The following is a 6,078-nucleotide window of genomic DNA, read 5'->3' as shown; positions in this document are numbered from 1 at the left end:
TTGAACTTGTTGAGTTGTTGGAAGTGTGTGCTTAGTTTTTTTTTCTGCTTTCTAAATAGTCACTGGACGTCTGGGGGTGATGCACTTTCAAATAAGTAATTAGGTTTGTGGTATTGAAAGATTTCACTTTCTCCCCTCCTCGGGAAATAATAGCAGCATAAACTTTGCATATGGCCTTTTTTTTTTATCTTCCTTTGAATCTTCAAAATAGATCCACACAGAAGACATTGTAGGCTAGGTTAGGAATGCTGTGTTTTATGTGTAGCTCTGTATTTTTTTTGTGGCGTCATTACGTCATCTACCTACGTTATATATGTTTGCACGTCAGCATTGACATCAGTTTTGCACATCGGCGTTAAACTACATCGGGCCAATGCCGATGTTGGCATTTTTAGCTAATATCATCCGATTCCGATATGCTTACCGATATATCGTGCATCCCTACTAATTGTATAGAAACCAGGGTTTGACCCCTAAGACAAGGTTCTTCTTATCAGCTGTCCGTACTAGAACCATCTCCTCCCTGGTACCTCAAGAGTACACAAACACCAATTCAATCTATGGAATGCAGGCTCCGACAGAGGACAAAGACCATCATAAATCAGTTGCTAGCCCAAAACCTCAGAGGCCAACTCAGTACACACAGACATAGATGAGGGAGTACTGAGAAACCTTATTTGATGCATAAACAGTAGTAAAATGTAATCTCGTAATTTTCTACCATACTACTTTTCAGAAACTATTGGATTGGCTGCCTTCAACTAATGGCAGGGCTGTATCTGGAATTGCATGTTGAAGATAGAAATAGAATGAATAGAGCACACACAAACTAGGGCAGGACCTAGTTACGGAAACTCTGGCCTAGCGGTTAGAATGTTGGGCCAGTAACTGAAAGGTCACTGGTTTGAATACCCGAGCCGACAAGGTGAAAAATCTGTCGATGTGCCCTTGAGCAAGGCCCTTAACCCTCATTTGCTCCAGGTGCTCCGTACTACTATGGCTGACCCTGTAAAATAACACATTTTACTGCACCTTTCCTGTGTATGTGACAACAAAACATTTGTTTTTTTTTCCTCCTTTGAATGTCCATTTCCCCAGGTGTACATTATCAAGTCAAACCAATCAATGATATCAACTTTTCTTGTGCCTGCGTAATAAAACAAATTACTTTGAGCAACATTTTATTAGCATGTTGTTACATAACTTTGGAAATGAACATTTTAATTGCATATCAATGAGCTAAGAGTTTTTGTAACTACTGTGCACAAGAGGAATAGTGGCTGTTCCTTATTCCACCTGTAATAACTCCATTATTATTCCATTATAAATCAATTCCCAAAGTCCTATGTAAGTAACAACAATGTTGCTAATGTAATAGTCAAAGTTACTACACATGTATAAGAACTTGATGTCAAGTGTTACCTTATGTCTCACTCATTATGAAAATATATTTGTTAGTCATTTTGAAGCTGCAAAAGAGGTCTATTCTAATGTTGAGGTCATTATATTATAGGCTATAGACTATATTAAGATTCATATCTAAGAGCCCTCCAAACCATGTGCGTATGATAATATATTTAGACTAATTCAACTAATTGTTGTAGTTTTTGGTTCTTCATCAAGTATATATACAGTGGGGCAAAAAAGTATTTAGTCAGCCACCAATTGTGCAAGTTCTCCCACTTAAAAAGATGAGAGAGGCCTGTAATTTTCATCATAGGTGCACATCAACTATGACAGACCAAATGAGAGAGAAGAAAATCCAGAAAATCACATTGTAGGATTTTTAATTAATTTATTTGCAAATTATGGTGGAAAATAAGTATTTGGTCACCTACAAACAAGCAAGATTTCTGGCTCTCACAGACCTGTAACTTCTTCTTTAAGAGGCCCTCTGTCCTCCACTCGTTACCTGTATTGATGGCACCTGTTTGAACTTGTTATCAGTATAAAAGACACCTGTCCACAACCTCAAACAGTCACACTCCAAACTCCACTATGGCCAAGATCAAAGAGCTGTCAAAGGACACCAGAAACAAAATTGTAGACCTGCACCAGGCTGGGAAGACTGAATCTGCAATAGGTAAGCAGCTTGGTTTGAAGAAATCAACTGTGGGAGCAATTATTAGGAAATGGAAGACATACAAGACCACTGATAATCTCCCTTGATCTGGGGCTCCACACAATATCTCACCCCGTGGGGTCAAAATGATCACAAGAACGGTGTGCAAAAATCCCAGAACCACACAGGGGGACCTACTGAATGACCTGCAGAGAGCTGGGACCAAAGTAACAAAGCCTACCATCAGTAACACACTACGCCGCCAGGGACTCAAATCCTGCAGTTCCAGACGTGTCCCCCTGCTTAAGCCAGTACATGTCCAGGCCCGTCTGAAGTTTGCTAGAGAGCATTTGGATGATCCAGAAGAAGATTTGGAGAATGTCATATGGTCAGATGAAACCAAAATATAACTTTTTGGTAAAAACTCAACTCGTCGTGTTTGGAGGACAAAGAATGCTGAGTTGCATCCAAAGAACACCATACCTACTGTGAAGCATGGGGATGGAAACATCATGCTTTAGGGCTGTTTTTCTGCAAGGGGACCAGGACGACTGATCCATGTAAAGGAAAGAATGAATGAAGGGCCATGTATCGTGAGATTTTGAGTGAAAACCTCCTTCCATCAGCAAGGGCATTGAAGATGAAACGTGGCTGGGTCTTTCAGCATGACAATGATCCCAAACACACCGCCCGGGCAACGAAGGAGTGGCTTCGTAAGAAGCATTTCAAAGTCCTGGAGTGGCCTAGCCAGTCTCCAGATCTCAACCCCATAGAAAATCTTTGGAGGGAGTTGAAAGTCCGTGTTGCCCAGCAACAGCCCCAAAACATCACTGCTCTAGAGGAGATCTGCATGGAGGAATGGGCCAAAATACCAGCAACAGTGTGTGAAAACCTTGTGAAGACTTACAGAAAACATTTGACCTCTGTCATTGCCAATAAAGGGTATATAACAAAGTATTGAGATAAACTTTTGTTATTGACCAAATACTTATTTTCCACCATAATTTGCAAATAAATTCCTAAAAAATCCTACAATGTGATTTTCTGGATATTTTTTTTTCATTTTTGTCTGTCATAGTTGAAGTGTACCTATGATGAAAATTACAGGCCTCTCATCTTTTTAAGTGGGAGAACTTGCACAATTGGTGGCTGACTAAATACTTTTTTGCCCCACTGTATATATTATTTGGTTTTCTGAGACCTGTACTTGAATATCAAAGAAAAGTGGACTATAACAAAATACAACTATTTTCTGCCCAGGTCTGTTCTCTACACCTCATTTGTAAATGCCAACTCTTTAAAAAGTGCCCAGTATTTACCAATGCTCAGAACTTTCCCAATTACTCATACTTTGTGTGTAGTGTGAGTCATTTGATGGTTGGAAGACTCATCTTACCAGATATTTATTGCCATCTGTCTTTAATCTTCATTCTTAATGCTTGTATTTCTCATATTACTTACAAAAATATTAATACCTGATAAGAGAATATTGCAGCTAAAAGCTGAATTGCAAAATACCTATCGCACATACATGTTTGTCTATTGTTGTGACTTAGATCAGTGTGGATGTTGAGTTCCACATAATTTATTCATAAAGTGAAACTTAGCAACAATAAATCAATAAACTAACAACGAACCGTGAATACGTGGTACACAAAATAATATCCCACAACACAGGTGGGAACAATGAAGAACTTAAGTATGATCCCCAATCAGAGACAACGATAATCAGCTGCCTCTAATTGGGAACCATACCAAGCTCACCAACATAGTACTAGGAAAACTAGAACACAACATAGAAATACTAGATCACCCCCTAGTCAAGCCCTGACCTACTACACCATAGAGAAACAATGGTTCTCTATGGTCAGGGCGTGACAATCAGATCAAATTTGATGACCAATTTATGCAGAAATACAGGTAATTCCAAAGGGTTCACATACTTTTTCAAGCCACTACATTACGTAAAACCCAATGGACCATATGCACTATTCAATTAAAACTGAATTCTTTGTAAAATGAAACAAATATTGGCCAATTATTTTATACATTCATCAAATGACATAAAAACACAAAAATGACTGCCCTTCTATTACCCCCGCGCCCCCTTGACACACACACACACACACACACACACACACACACACACACACACACAGAGAGAGAGAGAAAGAAAGAGAGATGTATGTTTAGTTTATGACGAGAGATTTGGGGAGTGCTAAAGGAAGCGAGGTGTGGAGGTGTGTCTCTCTCTACAGTATAATTACGAGTTATTTCTCTGGGAAGCCATGCAGACAGAACCCTGACAGGAACTACATCTCAGTAAGTACACTATTTCTAAATATGCCTTATTTTGACAATATTTATTTTTTTAAACAATGTTTTTTTAAAGAAACATGTAAAACATGATTGATAGAGTTTAACAGATAGCACTTTGATTGCTGTGTTACAGTACTTTGAACTATGGGAGACTAAAATTGCCAATGCAGGGAAATATGTTCTTTGTATATCTTTAATTGTTAATAAGTATTTTTTGATCTACTTAGGGATACGTTTACTAAATGTTTATTCCAGATGAAATAAAAGATCAAAAACAAAACAAAGCTAAAATGTTTGTATTCCATTTGGAAAAGTACAATTTCTGCTATAATGCTAATTCTTAAGTAATCAAGAAAGTAGTTTATTTGACCCGTGTCAGTGCTTAATTTACCAGCAAATACTGGGATAAATACTTAGTACCTGCGTAAAATATCAATTAATTCAGTAACTTAGGTGCTTACTGATTACCTCAGTGCTTTCAATGCTCCAGCCAGTGGAAATCCATTGAAATACCATATTATATACAGTATCTTGACATTAATGTCAAAGCAATTATCTTTTATAAGTACCTGAGAAAAACTGTTTATAAAGGTATCTTTGCAGACAGTATTTACCTGGCAACTACATGAATAAAAAGCACTGCAAAAGGATTAAAAAAAAATATGTTGGCCAACAACCCACTGTTACTTTCCCTGGTAAGGAACATTGGTTTTAGTGTGCAGCCAGCAGCCACATCTTTCTAGGACACTATTGTTCCATATGTTTGCAGATAGCATTTTCCACAACCAGTCAGACTGGTTAGATGTGACTGAATGTAGCAATATGTTGACAAGGACCTCCTCCATCTCTAACTCTAGGTTCTATACTAGCGAAAGCGGGGACAAAATATAATATTTTAAATAAATCATTAAAATAAGTATAAATATTTTTTCCATTTCAGGGTTTTGATCTGAAACATCGAGATGTGGGGTCACAACCAAGGTAAATGTTTGTAAATGCAGACCCATTTAAATTGTTTCTACCTCTCTTTCAATTTATAGTGTAGGTAATTTGGCTCGTATTCTATATAAATCTCTCCTTGTATAGGAAACCAGCATCCCACTGGCTACAACGTGAACCCAAGCGGGTGCGAACCGCCAATGCCAGGTGGGGGACAACCTGGCGGGTGCACCATTGGTGCCATCCTGACCCCATTATGCCCTCCCTACCAGCCCCCCTCCACTTGCTACCCTGTGCCACCATCTTATCCAGTACAGGGTCCCCATGGAGGTCATGGGCATGGGCACGATCATGGGCACGGACCTCATGGCCATGATCATGGTCACGGGCACGGACATCTTGGCCATGATCATGGTCACGGTCACGGGCATCGTGGAGGTCACGGTCATGGAGGGCACGGTCATGGAGGACACGGAGGGCATGGTCACGGAGGGCATGGTCGCGGAGGGCATGGTCATGGGCATGGTCATGGTCATGGGCACGGTCATGGATGCAGGCACAGGCACAAGCATGGGCATTGGCATGGGGGTTGTCACAAGAAAGGGAAGCAGAGTCATGGGGTAAGAGATCTTTTTAGTCTAAAACGAATTGAAAGTGCTCCATAGTAAAAAAATCTCTGTTCAATTGAAATAATTTATGTTGAATTAAAGGTGTTCCTTTTCTGATTCTCCTCCATCCAGAGTTCAAGCAGCTCCTGC

This window comes from Oncorhynchus clarkii, chromosome 22 (genome assembly GCF_045791955.1).
Source record: "Oncorhynchus clarkii lewisi isolate Uvic-CL-2024 chromosome 22, UVic_Ocla_1.0, whole genome shotgun sequence".
NCBI lineage: Eukaryota > Metazoa > Chordata > Actinopteri > Salmoniformes > Salmonidae > Oncorhynchus > Oncorhynchus clarkii.
Note: the sequence above shows the minus strand (reverse complement) of the source record.